The sequence below is a fragment of the Ailuropoda melanoleuca genome, chromosome 16 (genome assembly GCF_002007445.2).
Source record: "Ailuropoda melanoleuca isolate Jingjing chromosome 16, ASM200744v2, whole genome shotgun sequence".
Taxonomy (NCBI): domain Eukaryota; kingdom Metazoa; phylum Chordata; class Mammalia; order Carnivora; family Ursidae; genus Ailuropoda; species Ailuropoda melanoleuca.
This window is the reverse complement of record NC_048233.1, coordinates 26063065-26082931: the sequence shown is the minus strand read 5'-3', so window position 1 is coordinate 26082931 and position 19867 is coordinate 26063065. Positions and strand designations below refer to the sequence as shown.

The 19867-nt window shown below is 36.8% G+C and overlaps 1 protein-coding gene across 1 annotated transcript in view; it reads right to left on the bottom strand.

The window, feature by feature from the left end:
• Window positions 1-19867, bottom strand: part of CCDC91 (coiled-coil domain containing 91) — a 322822-nt gene that overhangs the window by 7802 nt on the left and 295153 nt on the right. The window lies entirely within an intron of this gene.

Below are 19867 nucleotides of genomic sequence, written 5' to 3'. Positions count from 1 at the left end.
TATTAATGTTACTTTTCCAACCTGCCCTCCACCATATTTTAAACTATGCTTAAAAAGTCATCTCATTTTTTTAAAAAAGCTAGAATGGATATCAAATTTACTGATGGAAAGTGAGTCCATAAACAAGTGTTATCAGTTTAGTAATAATAAGTTTTATGCGTTCAGTTTTCACATCCTTAACAAGCTCTTTCATCATCATTGAAGAAAGGTCAAGTATGATGATCTGAAACTATAATTACTCAGATTTTCCAGTTAATATCATCATATTGGGTAAGAAAGATTGTTTACCTTCTAATAAGAAATGGAATAGTTCTTCAGTCATGTATTTATTACAGTGCTGACCTTTTAATAGTGCTATTTGGATACGAATGCTGCTATTTTTCTGATATTATTATACTCCCCCGCCCCCGCCAAGAAACCCTCAAACTGTTGTTTCATTTACCTGCTTGAGATGGAGGCATTCAACTAGTCAATCCGTTAATCAAGGAAAAAGTCAGGATTGACCCCTATTTGTACATTATGGCTCTGAGGTCTGAGCAAAAAAAGTATATTATAATGTCCTTGTCCTTTAAGAAATTAGTTTGCAATCTCTTTGGAGAGACACACACGCAATGACTGAAGAACAAAGAGGTGCTCGTGTGTAAAGACGGAGTCTAATGGAAGATCAGAGATGGGGAGGGACCACGGCAGGAGGGTAGCAGTGAAGACTTCATGGAGGCAGGACCTGAACAGGTTCTCAGAGTATCAAGAGTGTTTCCTTAGACGAAGAGAAGATGTGTTGAAATTATAGGAAAGCACTTTGGAAGAACAAAGATAGAGTGTTGAGAGACACTGAGAAAGGAGGCTTGAACGTAGTGGAGAAAGTCTGCTTAGAAGTATTCATACATTCTTTCATTCACTCATTTTATTCAGTATTTCTCTAGCACCTACTATGTGCCAGGCACAATTTCGGCACTAGAAATACAGGGATGAATCCGACAATTCTCTGTTCGTATATAATTTATACTGTAGTATGAGGAAACACATTACTACTTTTCAGGTGGAGATCAGTACTCTAAAAATAACAAAGCAGCATTTGACAGAGATGAGGGGAGAGCTTTTGGGGAAGGATGAAGAGTAAAGAGCACATGGACAAAGTGGTACTGAAGAGAGCTGAAAGAAATGAGGGAGGAGGGGAACCATACAAAAGCATCAGGAAAGAAAATTTTATGGCAGATTAAATGACAAGAGCAGAGTCCGAAATGTGGGTTCAGATCTGGTGTGACTGAATACTGGCAACACATATAACAAAACTGGAGCAATATGAGCAAAGGGGAGGGGGAGTGAAGATCAGAGAAGCAGACAGTGGTCAGAGCACGTGGGGTGCTAGAGGTTGTGGGAAGAGTTCTGAGTAGGAGTGTGACCATACTCGGTGTTTGAAAAAGAGCACACTTTGTTACTGGGGACAGCAGACTGTAGTGGGGCAAGAGTGGAAGAGGAACACCCAGTCAGGAGACTTCTGGTCTGGGAAAAGTAGAACATTAATCGGACTGCTGGCAGTGGGAGCTTCGCAGCAGTCAGGCTGGGGACACATCTGAGATAGGATCAACTCGAGTTGCTGGTGGGTTAGGAGTGTGGATGAAAGGAAAAGAGAAACAAAAGGTGATTCTTAGAATGCCATTGCCATTTATTGGTGATGGGCTGCAGCTGGAGTGAGGCGGCAACAGGAAAATGAGAATTTTGTCTTGGACAGGGTTAGTTTGTCGAATCCTACCAGATATGGCAGATATTGGATATAAGACTGCAGTTCAGGGGGAGATCTGGGTGAGAGATACAAATTTGGAAATCATCTGTATGGAGAAGGCATTTAATTTAAAGCACAGAAGGCCTTACCTATGCAATGAATAAAAGGGAAAGGTCAGAAAACTAAGACCTGGTGTCATTAACACATGACCTGGTCAAAGAGCAGTAGGATATGAGGTTTGACAGGTAATTATTGTAATGGGTTGAACTGTGTCCCCCCAAAAGATATATTTAACTCCTAACTCCCGTACGTGTGAATGTCACTTTATGTGGGAGAACGGTCTTTGTAGACATAATTAAGATGTACGATGAGGTCATACCAGATTAGGATGGCCTCTAAATCTAATCATTAATTTCATAATAACAAGAGACAGAGAAATACGGAAAGAGACACAGGGAAGAACACCATATGAAGAGACGGGGGTGACAAGACTATGGATGAAGGAATGCATTGGAGCACCAGCAACACGGGAAACTAGGAGAGGGGCACAGAACAGATGGCGCCCTGGAGCCGTCATAGACAGCACAACCCCTCCAGGATCTTGATTTCAGACTTCTGGCCTCTAGAACTGTGAGAGAATACATTTCGTTGTTTTGAGCCATCCAGTCTGTGGTACTTTGTTATAGCAGCCCTAGGAAACGACTAACAGTGATTCTTCCAAATTGTTGAGGTCCTTACATACCATAGTAGTGTTTCCCACAAAGTATAAAATGCCATTTCTATGTAGCACATGTCCTATTTTTTTAAAGGCTTTTTAATCAAGTATGTTTGAGAAATGTCGGCTTAAAAAAGTTTCTTTTCTTTACAACTTCTCAGAGCTCTTATGCTCATAAGCATTGTGAACTGCTAACATGGTTATAGTATAGTAACATTTCTCAAACTTTTTTTTTTAAAGATTTTATCTATTTGTTTGTCAGAGAGAGAGAGAGAGAGAGCGAGAGCGAGAGAGCACAAACAGGGGGAGCGACAGGCAGAGGGAGAAGCAGGCTTCTCACTGAACAAGGAGCCCAGCGTGGGACTTGATCCCAGGACCCTGGGACCATGACCTGAGCTGAACGCAGACACTTAACTGACTGAGCCACCCAGGCGTCCATTTCTCAAACTTTGTAAACTTTGGAATTGTGTGTGTGTGCACGTCTATAAAGCATACTTTGGGAAATGTCCAACAGATTAATTTTTCTTGAGAACCCCTGTAGGCTCAAAACACATTGCAAATATAGGAAAAACAAAATACCGACTGAATTTCCTCTTAATGAGTAATTATGGAATTTTAGTGGAAAGGTAATTTGAGACTTCTTAGTCTAACATCTGCATTTTATAGTTGTGGAAAATTGATGCTCTGAGTGGTTAAGAGACCAATTTCACAACTTAAATGTCCTCCTACAATTAAAAAATATATTTCTTTAAAATATATTAACCTGAGTTTATCTTTGCTTAAGAAAACCCTTTTACGTATCAAGTACATTCTAGGGCCTCCCTATGTTTTGGACAATGGATAGCTAAGACTCATCCCTAGAAGGTGCTGAGAACCATTCTGGGTGCGATAACATCGCCACTCTTAGCCTTAATGTAGACAAGAAGGAAGTGGATCATGGATCGATTTTATTTATTTATTTATTTATTTATTTATTTATTTATTTAAAAGATTTTATTTGTCAGAGAAAGAGAAAGAGAACGAGCACAGGCAGGGGGAGTGGCAGACAGAGGGAGAAGCAGTCTCCCCACTGAACAGGGAGCCTGATGCAGGACTTGATCACAGGACCCTGGGATCGAAAGTGGATGCTTAACCGACTAAGCCATCCAGCATCCCTATGAATTGATTTTAAAACTTAATATGCAAACATAACCGTAATGGTCTGGTACATTTTATGAAATCATAATAAGAGCTGACAGACTTGAAGGAAAGACCAAGTTATTCTTAAGTGGTGATTACATTTACTGTGTGACATTTAAACATTTTTGCTCTAAATACCACCGTCTTTACTTTTCTCCTGTATCCTCACATTCTGTTTCTCATCACTTTAGCCTAAGAAAATTTAGACTTATCTGCAACATGACTAGCTGCATTAATGGATGTTCTATGGTATCTGTTTTATTACTGGTACACTAACCATAAAGAGTTTCTCTTTTTAAATAGTCTTTTCTTAATATTTTCAGATAAGCAAACAGGATTACAAGAGGCATAGATTGTATATAAAGCTTGAGTTTAAAAATGAAATCTCCTCTCTGGGAATATAACTATGGCATTATTGTAAATCATGTTGAAAGAGACTTTGAACCAGCTTTAGGATTATAGTGTTACATAAAATACATGTTTAGAATAACTTTGACTCTAAAAGATTCCAGGGCAGTGGTTTGAACTAAGGCAGTGACAGTTGCCTCAACCTTGAACTTCAGAAAACGTAGGCCCAACTTCTTTAGAAGAACATCCCTAGGCCATCGTTCATGTCTCATGAAGACTTTCAATCCAGAGTTCACATCTCCTTTTGTCTTTGAGAATATTTTTCAACTTTAAAGTATATTTCAAACCTATCTGACGATTTATATAGTTAAAAAATGTCAACATATAAAGAAGTTGTGTAACTTTCTCCCATGCACAAGATGAATTACAGATGCTCTTTTAGAGTAAATGAGAAACGGGTATAAAGAGTCTTAAACCCTATTGGCCACAACTAAAGGATTGTTTTTTTGCTTTGTTTTGTTTTAAGATGTCTTAGGGTTAGTAAATTCTCTCTTTTTGAATCATCTAAAGTAAGTTGTACATATTTGGGCAGTTCTGCCTTTTTATCTCAAACTGCCACAGAATCCACTGGGAAATGGGAATATTCATTTTCGCTCTTCGCTAAATCATCTGGACAGAATATACCAATATACATTCCAGACTCTGATGTGCAGGCACACCACCTTAGAATACAACCTTATTTGATCTTAAAGCAAAGAGTTGGCCAGAAAAGGATGCACTTTAGTAGTGAGTAAAGATTTTACTCTTACTTGCCTGGTAGCAGGCACTACAGTGTATAGTATGAGCCTCCATATATGATGTTCAATGACTTTGTCGGCGGGGCGGGGGAGGGGGTTTCCCAAAGAAAATCTGAAAATTTCCAAAACACCGTAAAAAAAAGCCATAGATTTAGGGAAATTTTAGAAAAGAAGGTAAAGGTAGATAAAGCTGTGATAGTAGTTGTGCAGAAATTCTATTTTAGGGCTCTAAACCATACGGCTATATTTACCCATTAATAAGTTCCATATCCTACTTTCTAGAGTTCAATGGCAAGGAAAGTGTTTATCTCAAATATAAGATGCATTGATTCTGGCAGGGCAGACTAACTGATTTTAATATGACAATCCACATAAAGTTTTTAATACAATTCGTTACATGCTCCCAAACAATGAAACCACCTTTTTTTCTACATTATTTTTTCAAGAACTTGGTTACTGCAAATATTGCAATCTGTAGGATGACCTTTTGAAAAGTAAATAAACTTAAAGATGCTAAACAAATACGGTTAAGTAACAAAATGTTCAAGTAACAAACACAAACTCTTGTATTTTTATCATCTTTTTAAAGATTTTGGCAATTCTTTTGTATCATTATAAATAGGAACAATATCTGCCAATTCCATCTCCTCTTTTGTTCTGACCTTCAGCAATATAAATTTCATCTTATTTTGAAGTAGAAGAAAGAATTACATGATCTCTTGGGTCCTGTCTCCCCACGCTATCCTAAAATCTCAGATGACTGATAACATTTGCCTTATATTTTCCAATCTACAAAAACAGGGAAGTGGCTGTCCACAAGGCTTATTCCGGAGCTCCGTGCACACATATACCGAAGATGATTTACAATGCATGATTAATAATCCTGTAACACTGAATTAAGTATGACCCCTCTTCTTGTTTTGAGATTCATGTTCACGTGCCACGCACGGGAGAACCTCTTTATATGTTGTATTATTTGTCTATTATTGTGTAACAAAGCAACCCAAACCTAGTGGTTTAAAACAAAACAAAAAAACACAACAAGTATTTATCATCCAAAGTCTGTGGGTATGAGAACTGGGTGCTGCTTAACTGAGTGCCTCTGGGTCATGGTCTCTACTTAGGGGTTGCAATCAAGTTCTTAAGTGAGCTGCAGTCAAGTCAAACTTCAACTGGGCAAGAACCTGCTTCCGACCTCTCTCGGTGGCTGCTGACAGTCCTCAAAATATCCATTTGTAACAGAGCTCATGTGAGTCCCTCTGCAAAGCTGCCTAATGATATGGCAGCTGACTTCCCAAAGCAAGCAATTCAAGAGAGAATGAGTGGGATCAAAAGCACATCAAGGGAGTGGGATAGCACCCAAGACAGAAGCCACAATCTTTTCATAACCCAGTTCCACTCAGTCCAGCCCAGGCTCAAGGTGGGGAGATTACATTAAATGCAGGGCATCAGTGGGAAACATAAACTACGTATTATCTCATTTTTATTCTTTTGGAACTCTATGAATGAGGACAGCAAGGCTTAGAGACTGATAACTGGGCCCAGTGGGAGGGCCAGGATTCAAATTCAGGTGTGTATGATACCAAACCTATTCTCTGAACCACAATACTACACTGCCTTCCCAGACAAGGACTTCGGTTATGACTCAGGTCCTTGCCATAGTATCTGTTGTGCTATAAAATATGTAAGAGTCTCCTGCATATACTCATGTAAAAACCTGTCAAGATGCCAAAAGCCCTATAGTCATTAAAACATGTAATTATCTTCTCTTCCTCAACAGTAGTTTCAGGAAGGTTCCTGTTACATTAATATACAAATAGTTCCTTGAAAATGCAACAGAAGTGTTAAAGAAAAACCAGCACGTTAAATGCCTCATATAAGAAATCACTGCCTTAATTTACAAACCTCAGCAGCCATATATAAAAATGACAGACTACTTTCTGCTAGGTCCATAACAAAAGAAAAGGGAAATGTAATTCAAAATGGCAACGTATGGTATGGATCTCACCTTGTGGTACCTTTGAGACTAAGACAGTCTTTGCTTGCTTACCTCCATGTTTCCGTTACTACTGATACAACTGGCCAAGTACACAAGTGCTGAGATGCTCTACAGCAGTGACGCGTATCTGGTTTCCATTAGAAAATCCTCAGGATTCAAAATCGAACCAATGAAACAAAGCACTGTTTAATTGAATGGAAGTTAGTGTGAATAGACTTTCTTATCTCATTTTAAATATATAGGACTGCTCCTCTTCATTCAGGATTTTATAGTGTGTACTTGATTAGTGAAGCCTTAAGGAAAAAATACCATCTGTGTGTAACATTTTAAAACAGATTTATCCTACTGAGGAAACCAAGTGGGAAACACAAAGTCAGTCCTCTTAAAGTCCCTTGCTGCCTCCCAGCTGGATCAAGGAATGTAAGAAAACCCTCACAGTCCTCCTTCTTGTAAACAAGCAGAGGAAGTTTGCTCTCAATTAGGAAAGCTAAACTTGGATATTATTGCCTAAAAATGGCAGTAGCACCTGCTCAAATAGAAGATGCTGAAAAATAATTAACACTAAACACCCACCAAACAGAAGATATCAGATGTCAGGGAATATGGCAGAGCATGTGAGCTCTCTCTCCAGTATCCATTTTTCTTACCAATAAAATTCCAGGTTAGTTCTAGGAGTGATATGAACATCCTCAAGCCATCGCTCCCAAGACTCCCTTCCAGCTAGGGGGGTAGCTCAAGAGATGGGAGTGTAAGCTACTGGGTAGGATCTCTAGGAGAGGTCCTTAAAAAATGGGACAGACACCTGTCCCAAATTCTTTTTTTTTTTTTTTAATTTTTTCACTTTTCCTTTCTCCTCCATCACAAGTGTGTTTACTGGAGCTCCAGCTACTATTCTGTAGCCTTAAAAATGTAAGCCAGTGCTAAAGATAGAAAAAGTACAAAGACAGAAGGGTCCTGAATCTTTTACGACTGTTAAGTTTCCATCCGAGCTCTAAACAGCTTCCCTCTGGACTTACTGATGCTGTTATTTCTAGTTTTTCTTACTAGGTGACAAATATAGATCCCAGTGATTTAGGTACCAACTTTATACTGTGGATGTCTACCATCAAATCAGAAACCAAAAATAACTTTTTAGAGTATGAGTTCAAGAATCTGAGGATAAGCTCAAAATGTTAAGTGAATGAGACTAAAATTTCCAGCAAGTTGGCCACTTTGGTGTGGGGACTGAAGAACAGCTAGTGGAATACAATCTCGTGTAAGAGCTTAAGAGTATATGAATTAGAGAAAAATAAAATAATCATAATGATCAGGTTATGCTGATCACCTGAACATATATGTATTCAAGTTTCATTGGCAAGTGTCTTTTTGTCGTGTTACAGAGTATTTGCATTCACAAACTAGAAGAGTTAAAACAAAAACAAAAACAAAAAAACTTAAAGATGTTGAAAAAGCTTATAATGGAGATTAATTCCAAACTATAGTGATAAAATTTTACCTAACCAAACAAGTTCACTTAGGATGTCTGGAAATATAAAATTCCTAATTTAAAATTGTGAATATTATACATAAAATATGATAGTTTTGTCTCCAGGAAACTCCAACCTGATTCTGCAGATTAACTCTGATAAGCAGATAGGAACTTCTGACGTGTACATTTTAATATTAAATCTCCATCAGTTTCACACTCGTTATTTGATGCTTATTTACCATTCACCATGATTTTTAATAGTACACACACACACACACACACACGTATTTTTTAAAGATTTAATTAATTTACTTACTTGAGAGAGAGAACAGGGGTAGGAGCAGAGGGAGAGGGACAGGCAGACTCTGTGCTGAACGTGGAGCCCAATGCAGGGCTCGATCCCATGACCCTGAGATCATGACCTGAGCCGAAATCAAGAGCTGATGCTTAACCAACTGAGCCACCCAGACGCCCCAATAGTACATATATTTTAAGTTGCCATGAATCACTTCTGAAACAAAGAGGTATTTAAACTAAAAAAAATACTTCAAGAACCAAAGGCAGTTGTGCCAAAGACAGTCTGATCTAAACCATATAACTAGGGAAACTTACCTCAAAAACAAAATAATAGCATTAATAGCTAACACTGACAATTATATTTTTATATGCCAGGTAATGTTATAAGAACTTTACATGTGCTAAATCATTTAATTCTCATAACAATTTTATGTAAAATAGGCATTATTTTCATCTCCATTTTACAGATGAACAAAATATGGCCCACAGTTTTAAGTGCTTGCCTAAGTCTAAACATCTAATAAATGGCAAATCTTGGTTCTAATCCAGGAAATCGGATTCAAAAACCCATCCCCCTAATCATATACTATATTCCTCCTCACTAAGAAGAGAGTACACCTAAGCCATGCTACAATGTTAAAGGTTTTTCTATAAAAATGGGACAATCCAGTACTATTAAACAAATGAAAACAAGAAAAGGCCAACAATCTTTCTCTTGAGATTTCTTTAAAAATCTGTGGGAAATCTGCAGAGCAGAATTGGTGGCAATTTGGGTAGAAATTACATAAATTGATGATCTATAGCCAAGAGACATTTGTGAGGTTTATATGAAAGCTATTATAGAACTTTTGTTTCTAGTTCAGCCATTTACTTTTCTTGTCAACTAAGTAACACTACACTATTGTATTTGCTTTTTCTTTTTTTTATTTGCTTTTTATGCATCTAAAACAAGCAAATGATTGTAAACTAGAATTCCTACAGAAACAGCCATCTCAACTGATAAAAATTTCCATTTAAAATTCCCATTTCTCACCTCTGTTTATAAGTGAGAAAGGTTCAGAAGAAAATCTGGCAGTTACTCAAAATGTTTTATGTAACCAATCCTTACTAAGCATCATTACAAATGCACTGAACGAGGAAGTAGATGAACGAAGGTGGGTGCCTAATTTTCTTAAAAAAAAAAAAAAAGTTATCCATAAGTATACACTGCAATTGAGATGTCCCTGGAATACCATATAATGTAGCAACATGGTCTCAAGATATCTGCTCCTTCTCTGCAAAGAGTACTACCTGAGAACTCAATTAAGCAAGGCAATACAGGCAGTGGCCTTAAACTTTTTTCTTATGTTATAATGTGAACAAATGCGGTCAAAGCATTGAAACTCTTTCTTCTTGTGTTTTAATATAAACAAATGACATTATACAAGGGAATGAAAGGATCGAGTCATCTAAATTGCTTGTAGTAAATCGAACGCAGACTATTATCATATAGAAATTCCAGGGGTATGACCTTTCCAAATGACTTACCACCTCAGTTACTATATAGGTATCACCATGCTTGGATGAAAAATGAGAGTTCTGCTGATGTGTATCTAGATTTTTCTAAATAAAAGACACTGAGGAGTTTAAAGTCTTCACTACCAAGATAGTGACATTGACTTTAATCACATACATTAAAAAGCTATTAAATCTAAGTATGCCAAACTAAAAATCTAGTCATAGTCTTTGAACACTTGGAGGTCTGACCTACTCTTCTATGAAAACCTAATGGTCAAAAGTTATATGGATTCAGAGGATAGAGGCAGAAGAAATACTTCCTAACTCATTCTATAAGGCCAGAATTACTCTAATACCAAAAGGCAAAGATGTTAACAAGAAAAGAGAGCTACAGACCAATTTCTCTCATGAACACAGATGCAAAAATCCTCATCAAAATATTAGTAAATCAAATCTAAAAAGGTATAAAAAGAATTACACCTATAGTAGAGTGGGATTTATCCCAGGTATGCAAGGCTGGTTCAACATTCAAAATAACAATTAATGTAATCATCACATCAATAAGCTAAAAAAGAAAAATCACATGATCATATCAGTAGATGCAGAAAAATACTTGACAAAATCAAATACCGACGCATGATAAACTCTCAGCAAATTAGGAATAGAAAGAAATTTTCTCAACTTGATAAAGACTATCTTATAAAAAGCCTAGAGCTAACATCACATCTAAGAGGTCAAATTCAAAGCTTACCTACTAACATAAAGTACAAGGCAAGGATGTCCCCTCTCAACCATTCCTTTTCCACATCATACTAGAAGTCCTTGTTAGTGCAGTAAGACAAGAAAAGGAAACAAAAGGTATATAGATTGGGAAGGAAGACCTAAAACTGTTTTATTATAAAGGGGATGTAGTCAACTCCAGAAAATTTGAGAGAATTCACAAAAAAAATTCCTGGAACTAATAAGCAATTAATAAGGTTGCAGATACAAGGTTAATATACGAAAGTTAATTTCTTTCCTATACACAAGATCTCTATATATGTACAATATATGTATAGGTATATAATCTATATAAGGAAAACTATAAAAATATGAACAAAGTCAAAGAACTAAATAAATGGATAGAAACATTAAGTCCATTGATAGGAAGACTCACTATTGTCAAGATGTCAGTCCTCCCCAATTTGAACTACGGATGCAATGCAATCCCAATCAAAATTCCAGCAAGTTATTTTATGGACATCAATAAATTGATTGTACAGGTTACACGTAGAGACAAAAGACTCAGAATGGCCAACTCAATATTGAGAGGGAAGAACAGAGTTGGAGGATTGATACTACCAGACTTCAAGATTTATTGTAAAGCTACAGTAATCAAGAGTGCAGTACTTGTGAAAGAACAGATGAATACAGATCAACTGAACAGAACAGAGAGTCCAGAAATAGACCTCCATAAATACAGTTGGACTGATCTTTGACAAAGGAGCGAAGACAATGCAATTAAGAAAAGACAGTCTTTTCAGCAAATGGTGCTGGAAAAACTAGATATCTACAAGCCAAAAAATGAATCTAGACATACACCATACATACCTCTTCACAAAAATTAATTCAAAATTAATATGGGTACAATCCAAAACTATAAAACAGCGGAAATATTCTGTATATTATAATGAGAGATACATGTCATTGTCCAAACCCACAGAATATACAACACAAAGAGAGAACCTTTGTGTAAACTTGGATTTTGGCAATTACAATGTGTCAATATAGGTTTATCGATTCCAACAAATGCACTGTTCTGGTGGGGGAATGTTGATTATGGGGGAGATTATGCATGTGCAGGGTCAGAGGTATATGGGAAACCTCTGTATCTTCCTCTCAATTTTGTTGTAAACCTAAAAGTACTCTAAAAAGTTAAGTCTTTTTTTTTTTAAAGCTATATGGTGGTCTCACTTTACAGCTCTTCATTTCTTCAAAGAAAAAAATATATTTTTAAATTTATGGTGAGTATATACAGAAATACAAACTTTATTTAAAAAGGTAGTCTTTTTAGTGATAGGAGAGCTTTACGTAAAAATGAATAAAGTATTTCTAGCCTTGCCTAGATTGTTGACTGAGAAACTAGGAAAAGTTAGGGGTGATATTTAGAGAGGAAGAGCACCACGCTAATGCAGATCTCAGCTCTCTCTGCAGTAGTGCTCTTCCTCTGGTGTGGCATTAAGTCTGGGATTGCCAAAGGTCCGTTAGTTGGTGGACTGGTGTAAAAATTACCAATCTAGTGTTCATTTTTAAAGGAGCCTTGAACCATAGTTAAGAAAAGACATCTTTGAGTCTTGTTTATTAAGGGTAGCAGGAAAAGGACCGAGGCCTTTGGGGAGTGTCATGGACAGTTTTTACATGTATCCTATAGATAGGAAACAAAATTATACCTGCTCTATTTGACTGAGGAACCATGTGGAGCAATCATCAGAAAGTGGGATGATAGTTAGTTACTAACATAATATAATAAAAAAAATCATTAAAAAAAATAAAATAAATAAATAAATATTTGCTAACTCAGGTAAACCAAAAAAAAAAAAAGAGAAAGTGGGATGAAGTTCCAGAAAGCAAAGAAAGCTGACTGGTACTTCCTTCTCTCCGGGGACTTTATCTCACTATTTGATGATCATTCCACAAAGCCTCCTTGTATTGTTAATGACCTGAAATGGTTATTGGTATAAAACTCTTCGCAAAAAGTGGTGCAAAGTATTAATATTAGAACTCAGCATTCCTTCGTTTCATCAGGTTAGTTTAATACAGTTGACCCTGGAACAACATGGGTTTGAACTACATGGGTCCACTTATATGTGGATTTTTTACAGTATAGTACCGCCGATGTTTTTTGTCTTCCTTATGATTTTCCCTTTTTTTAAAAAAAAATTATTTATTTATTCATTTTTAAGTAATCTCTACACCCAATGTGGGGCTCAAACTCATGACTCCAAGATCATGAGCTGAATGCTTTCAACTGAGCCAGCCAGGTGCCCCTTTATGATTTTCTTAATAACACTGTCCTTTCTCTAGCTTACTCTATTGTAAGAATGCAGTATACAATACACATAACATACAAATATGTGTTAATCAACTGTTTACGTTATTGATAAGGCCAACAGTAAGCTATCAGTGGTTAAGTTTTTGGGGAGTCAAAAGGTATACGTGGGTTCCAAGTGTGGGATATCAGCATCTTTAACCTCTGTGTTCTTCAAGGGTCAACTGTATTTTCAGAGGTAGTCTCAAAAGTAGAATGGAAAGCAAGAACTAACTAAATTATGATTATCACTTCTATTTTATAGATGAGGAAATTAAAACATCAAAAAGTTCTATATCTGAGAATTGGTAGTAAAACCATATTTAGAACATGTAAGTTCCTGGTTTCAGAGTATAAACTCATACTGTCACACTGAATTAATGTAAAATATTTTATAAGACAAGGTGAAGATTTAATGAAAATAGTATTTGTGAAGAGGCTATCTTTTTAAATCAACCTTAGTAAGTTGTGTTGAAAGAATGAATAATACTGTAAAAGACAATTCAGGTCCTAGGATATATAAAAATATAAGGACATGAATGAAAACATTTGATAAAGAAATTGTTAGAAAATACCTGTTTGTGATATTGCCCATTGTAAGACCACAAAGTACTTCTGTTGTTCAAATCAAATAGTGAAGCTGTTGGAAAGGTTACGGAAACACCTTTCAAATAAAGTTTGAAAAAGAAATCACAACAAAGCAACACTGTAAAATCTGGTTCCCATTACTCTGCTATTTTATCCAAAAAAGGTAAGTGGGAGGCGGAGCACAGTAAATAAATGTTAAGGATCCTTTTAGTGGCTATATTTTCTGTATTCTGAAGTTCTTATAAGGGAACGACATAATTTTTAATTACATACATCTCAATAATCTTTAGTAATGCAAAAAAGGGAAAAGAAGAATTGATAAATATATTTATCAGATAATCAAAATATCAAAATTATAGTTACCAATAACAAACACTTTAAGTGCAACTTACTGAAAAATTAGTCATGAATTACTTGACAAATGGACAAATCCAGAATTATTAGTCTACAAGAAAATATTCAAAGATAGTGCATATCCCCAACAGTCAAGCAAACTATTAATAGAAAGTGAAGTGAAAAATTTAATGTAAAAATAAAGACTACTTGTTTTGGAAGCTTGCTCCTAATTACAGAGATTACAGGTGCCTGATTTGGAGTATGCGTAAGGAAGTTACAGTTCTACAAATCTCAAAAAAAAAAAAAAAAGAAAAAAAAAGGAAAAGAGACTCAATGAAAATATTTTGAAGTAGAATTATATCATAATTAAAAGCAGGTAACTTGATTAAAGCTTCATATAGACATGTGTTTTGCTTACAAATAAAGCATAATGAATATTAAAGAAACGCACTGATATAATTTCCCAGATCAAACATGGCATTGGGGCCATCAAAACTAATTAATAGTGTCCAAATATCATATACTGCAAGGCAATAGTAATAGTATCTTCTTAGTCAATATTTAATAGTTTGCTGAAAGAATGAATGCTACTGACCCATGTACTTTAAGGGGTTCTTCAAACAGAACTTAAACTGCCCCATCCCAATATTACTTTCCTGGACACACATATGGCCAAGGATATCCATTTTTCTTAATGACTGATAAAGGCTAGAGATACACCGTGTCATGTGGAATAGAGAAAATTTTAACTACACATCAGTACCTTGCAAATCTATGACACTGTTTTCAAATTGGTATGATTCAGTGGTCTCTAAATATTTTGGTCCTGTATGCCCCCATACACATTTTTAAGTTGCTATCCAAAGTTTTTTTAATGTAAAGTACATGGTTATAAAGGATGGAACTTCCAGTGTATTTTATCTGTTGACATCATAAATAGAACAATTACTTATGCTTTTAGATGTACCCTGTATATACCCCACATCATTTATTAAAAAAAAAAAACAACCCACAAATGTACTCTTTTACAATCTGGAATTTTTACACTATTTCTTCTCTTTCTTTAAACTTCAATATTCAACCACTGTTCCCTTATTTTTATCTTAGCAATATATCTTATGCGTAAAACTCGTACTGATCACTCTATTTTACTTCTCTGAAATATATATATTTAAAATTTTAAAAAAATGCTACAATCACAAATCTGATACTTCCTAGAGATCACGTTATAATTTTGAAGTCCCTTCAATGTGAGCTCATTAGACAGTACATTAGCTAAGGACTGCCCATTGTAAGTCCACATTCTACTGGACACATCACCAGCATTTGATAGAGATATTCACAACTCGGACTGAATCACTTTTTTCACGTTCCATTGGCACACTTTCCTGACTCTATCTCCCTGCAGGCTTCCCTTTGTTCATTTGGTTCCAGCCCCCCTGTCTTCCTTGACCTTTCTCAAATATAACCTAGCTCCCTTCTACATCAGCTCTTTGTACTTGCTGTTCCCTCCATCTGGAATATTCTTCTAGGTAACTACATGACTTCATCACTCTGTACATTCAAGCCTCTTCCTAAATGCCAACCTCAGTTCATCACTGAGGCCTCCTTCTATGCACTTTATCCAAAACATAGCACACCTGCTCTGCACCCGCATCACTAACTCATCACCCTGATCCCCAAGGCATTTAACATCCTCAAATATCACACATCTGTTTATCGTCAGCCTTATGCTTCACTAAAATGCAGGTTCCCTAAGAAAACCCTAGGAAAACAGGAATTTGACGTATATACTTCTGTCTCTCCAAGGTCTAGAGCAGTACCTGGCACATAATAAGGACTCACTAAATGTCTGCTGAATAAAGAACAAAAGAAGAGATAATTACTAAATTTATTTTAGTAGTTGTATTTTAGGAAAAATACTATATTTTCAAAAATTTCCACAGTCAAATGGTATTTTTGCCTTCACAAAAATAACATGTACAATGGGCTTATTTATTTTAGAGAGAGAGAGCATGCGCATGCACGTTAGCAGGGCGAGGGTGGGGGGAGGAAGAGCAGGAGGGGTAGAGGGAGAATCGTAAGCGGACTCCCTGCCTAGAACAGAGCCTGATGAAGGGCTTGATCTCATGACCCTGAGATCATGACCTGAGCTGAAATCAAGAGTCAGACACTTAATTAAGTCAGACACCCAGGCACCACCATGTGCAAGGGATTTAAAATAAGTAAAAGAAACTGCAAGTTATTTTATAAAGTACTCAGTACATTAGTTACGGTATTTTTAAAAAATGTACATCATTGATTAATAAAATACAGCATCATGTGAAATAGATGTTTGCATCAGTAAATAACGGATAGCAGAGTGCCTTTATCTTTATGGTACATAGATATAATCCAGATGTATACAGGAGTGAAAGAACTAGTAACATTAATTCATAAAATTATTTGAAAATTATACAAATTTTGAAATTTATACAACAATAACATGAAAAAAATCTGTCCAACTTCTTAATTTCTATCACTGAAAATCGTTGTTACTGAGAATCGTTCATTTTCTAGACTCTGTCAGATTTAATGCAGTGAGAGTTCCAGCCTAGTGGCTTTCTGGCCCTGCTCATTTTGTACTTCTGAAACTAGAAAAATTAGTTAATGACATGTTGAAATCTCTCTGAAAGGCAGTATTCTGGATTGCTCCATTAGGCTAGATAATATTCCAAGTCTTGAAACAGCCTGGAATCCCAAGGAATGCCTAACTGGCCCTAACGGAGATGCCTTTCGGTGGCTTCTGAATGCAGCTCTACTTGCTCAGGTAGTTTTTTTTTTTTTTTTTTTTTTTAAAGATTTTTTTTTTTTATTTATTTTTATTTATTTATCTGACAGAGATAGAGACAGCCAGCGAGAGAGGGAACACAAGCAGGGGGAGTGGGAGAGGAAGAAGCAGGCTCATAGCAGAAGAGCCTGATGTGGGGCTCGATCCCATAACGCCAGGATCACGCCCTGAGCCGAAGGCAGACGCTTAACCGCTGTGCCACCCAGGCGCCCCAGCTCAGGTAGTTTTTAATAACCAGTCCTCTGGTCACCCTTCTCGATGGATTTCAACATTAGCTACAACTGCCTTTTAAAAATTACTCTTTGGATCCAAGCCACACCATGGANTTCAGGTAGTTTTTAATAACCAGTCCTCTGGTCACCCCTCTCGATGGATTTCAACATTAGCTACAACTGCCTTTTAAAAATTACTCTTTGGATCCAAGCCACACCATGGATATATAAAATTCTCTCTCAAAATGAATTTTGCCCTTGTCTACAGATACTTCCTTATCTGTCTCTAAGTGGAGAAGTGGCCGTCTACCAGTTACTACGGTGGCAAAGCAAACTGCCCTACCATTCAGTGGTGTAAAAGCACCACTGATCACGCTCATGAACTGTGGGTTGGGGACTGGAATATGCTGCCACCGTAGCAGCTTGCCTTTGCTCCCTGATACTTGGGATCTCGGCTGGAAGATCTGAACGCTGGAACTAGAAGTGGCTGAGGGCTCGCTCACTCACATCTAGTGGTTGATGCTGGCTGGAGGCTGGAAGTTTCGGCTTCTTTGTGTGTGGGTCTTCCATGTGGTCCCCCCTAAAGAGGCTAGTTTGAATTTTGTCACAGCATGATGGCTGGATTCACAAGCGATTATGTCAAGAGAGAAAAACGGATAGGTGGAAGCCTTATTGCCTTGTTTGATCTAGCCTCAGAATCAATAGGTGTCACATCCATCAGATCCGATTTGTTGAGGCAGGCACAGAGTTCAGCGCCAGGTTCAGGGGGAGGGGAAGAGACTCTGCTTATTGACGGGGTGCGGCAAGAGAGCGTTGGGCTGGGAGCACCGCTATGATCATTTTTGAAAAATACAACCTGCCACAGGTCCTAATTAGATACTATTTCTTAGCATTTTCAATTTCCTGAGGGTGTTAATCTTCTCTCCAGTTCAGATAAGTGTTGAAGTAAGTCAATATTCACCTAAATTACAAGAGGTGATATGGGTCTCTGATTTGCAGTCAGAAAGAATAACTGTAATCGTTATGGGACTCAAAAAGCAGGAGAAAGCAAGGTTGAAGAATGAAGAATATATGGAAGATGAAGCAAATACTAACAGAGATCAGATATTTGAGAAACAAATTATTTTCCACATCAGTCTTGTTTTCAACAACAAACCACTTGAAATTGGACTCATTTTCATCTTAAAAAGGCAGAACTTCTTTAAATTACATCACATCATGTCTCCCTGAAAAATACGCCCTTGCCTACACATACATTTTTGTCCCCACGGTCTCAGGGTGCCTTCCTCAGCAAGCAGAAAACAAGGAGAGAACCAGGTGTGTGCACTCATTTCACCCTACTGACGTGACATAAATCCCATCCGTAATCCTGTGGGTTTATATTGTTCTGTAGGAGTTGAGCAGTGTGAAAATTTTCCTAAAGCCTCAATGTAAATGTTTCTCTAATCCTATTAAAGCCACAAAACAGACCCAGATGAATGAGTAGGAAACTGAGCTGAAGAGCTCTCTCTGACCTTGATACCAATGTCAGTCTTGGCATTGACTTGATTGGTCAGCATTTCCTTCTAAACATGGCATCGTTCAAAAAGCAAAACTTTAGCCTATTCCCGTCTAGAACACCCAAGTCAAACCTGCATGCGCCTGTAGTCAAGGCTCTGGAGAGGATTCTGAATATACTTTACAAAGAAAAAAAGGGGTTGAAATACTGGACATACAATAAACAGACACAAAACAACACAAACGTCTATTTAAACTGGGTTTCTCTTCCTAAAGCCTCGACACAATTGATAAATATTTAAACAAAGCAATATAAATCAGGAAGCAAAATCAATCCCCTTCTATCCCTGAGAGAAGACAATAAATCAGCGTTGTCTTTTACTTGTTTAAATATATTTTCTAAGACAACATATATACGAGAGATATATAGCAAAATATATTTGAATATACAAGATGATATTATTCATGACATTTTGCAGCCATATCGACAAATGTAGATAAATATTCTTTTAATGGATAGACAGCATTCCATTGTAACATAATCCATTTAACCAATCCTCTACTGACGGACATTTCAGTTGTTTCTAATTTTGAAAATATTCAAAAATTAAGCTCCATTGTGTGATTATGCGCCATGAACTATGACAAAATCACAACTTCAGATGTGATGAGGATTTACGGTTACACTTTCTTTTGGAACTCACAAGGCAGTTGACAGGGAAGAGAAAGTAAGGATGTGTATATATAAGATGACACTCTACTATACAGAACAGGGAAGTCAGTGGTTAAAATGTGTTGGTAGTAACATCCGGGGCTTGGGTTCTTGCTAATGAGGCCCTTGGGAAAATATACACAGTCCTCCCGAATTCAAATCTCAAGACTGCCCACCACATTCTTGTTTTCAGCTTGAGCTTCTGGCACTTGAACCTGCAATTGAGGCCTTGCATCAGATGCCAAACTAAACATTTGGGAACAAGAATTATAATAACCTCCTTTTTTGTTTGTTTGTTTGTTTGAAGTAACTTAAAAACATATAACATAAAGTAAAACAAAGAAAAATTAGGATGGGGAAATTACGAAACAGAAAACTTGATAGCTTTCAAAGCATTTTCTTGGATGTTCATTCATATGTTATTCAGATTACAGAAGTAATTGTCAGGGTAAATCAGCATGGCCTTTAAATTTTTTTTTTAAAGATTTTATTTATTTATTTGACAGAGAGAGAGGCAGCAAGAGAGGGAACACAAGCAGGGGGAGTGGGAGAGGGAGAAGCAGGCTTCCTGCTCAGCAAGCCTGATGCAGGGCTCAATCCCA